This window comes from Elephantulus edwardii, unplaced genomic scaffold (assembly GCF_000299155.1).
Source record: "Elephantulus edwardii isolate Elephantulus edwardi_28Jun2011 unplaced genomic scaffold, EleEdw1.0 scaffold00070, whole genome shotgun sequence".
Taxonomy (NCBI): Eukaryota; Metazoa; Chordata; class Mammalia; order Macroscelidea; family Macroscelididae; genus Elephantulus; species Elephantulus edwardii.
Window position 1 is genome coordinate 2965434 of NW_006399820.1, and position 1297 is coordinate 2966730.

The window sequence follows — 1297 nt, forward strand, 5'->3', positions numbered from 1 at the left end:
ATCTTCTTTTAATACTTCCTGGATCATTTAATATTCTGCCCAAAGCGTCCTTGATTACAGCAACTCTAGGTTTGAATCTGTTCTTCAGTTCCTTGAGCTTGTTCAATACTAGGCTTTTCACATGGAGGTTTCTTTTCCAAAGAACCTTCCACCACAGGTTTTCCGCTTTGTAAAATAGGCTTTCTCAAGAGCTTGAAAAGGTAGAAATAAACTTGTGCACGCAGGTGAAGAGGTACTCCATGTGGAGCATGATTCCCGGCAGCCTGTTCATTTCTTCCTCCGACACGTTCTCCAGGGGTGACACATGAGCAGCTAGGGCATGGCTACAGCTGCAGCAGGACTCGGTCAGGCTGACCATGATCTGTTGCAGGTCAGCCCGAGGCGGGGTGGGAGAGGGGTTGGGATTTTTCCAGCCATTACATTTACAAGACTCTTCAGCCTTGCACGCCAGTACACTCGGAGTTTCTCCAGTTTCTTGGCCTGCGGAGCGGAGCGCAGCTGCGCCTTCTTCACGGTGATCCGGGGCCGAGCCGCCCCCTTCCGGGCCCTCGGCCTTACCCGCCGCGGCCGCCGCCGCCCGCGCTCCCAGAGCTCCGGGGAGCCGAGCTAGGTCGCGGGCGGCGGCGCGGGGAGCGGCGAGGGAGGCGGTCCGGGTCCCGGCCCCGCCGGCCTCGGACATGCCGCCCCGGAGCTCGGCTCAGGCGCCGACAGGCAGGTGGCGCGGCGACCGCCAAGTTCTCTCCGGCTGCAGTCCCTGACAGTGGACCCTCCCCCAGGCCGCGCCCGCGCCCACCGCCGGACCTTTTCATTTAAGCCAGGGAAAGAGTCTTTAGTGATTGCATTCTAAAGCTGTCAGATTATACTCTAAATGTGATGAAAACAGAAATGTTCCCCAGATAAATTCGAGGAATAGCTTTAATATTGTTGTTGTTGTTATGTGCCATAGGGTCATTTTGCGACTCATAGCGACCCTATGTACAACAGCCCTAAACCCTGCTCTATCCTGTACCAATCGCACTGCCTCTGACACATCCATCCTGATTACCCCAGTCACTGAATCAATCCACCTCATAGGGGGTCTTCCCCGTCCTGCGCTGTCCCTCTACCCTACCAATCACGATGTCCCTCTCCAAGGACCTAGAAAATTGCTGAAGAAACTGTAGGTGATGGAGAAATTAGTTCTCTGTTCTAATTACAGTGGTATTTACACAATTACCAACAATTATTAAATTTTGGGAAGGTAAGATAGAGATCAAACTGCTATCCCAGGGCAAGATCCTCTACATAAAAATTGAGA

General features: G+C 53.2%; 1 pseudogene; it reads right to left on the bottom strand.

The window, feature by feature from the left end:
• LOC102852784 overlaps positions 1–679 on the bottom strand; it is a 4109-nt pseudogene extending 3430 nt beyond the window's left edge.
• Positions 680–1297: the final 618 nt, after the last annotated feature.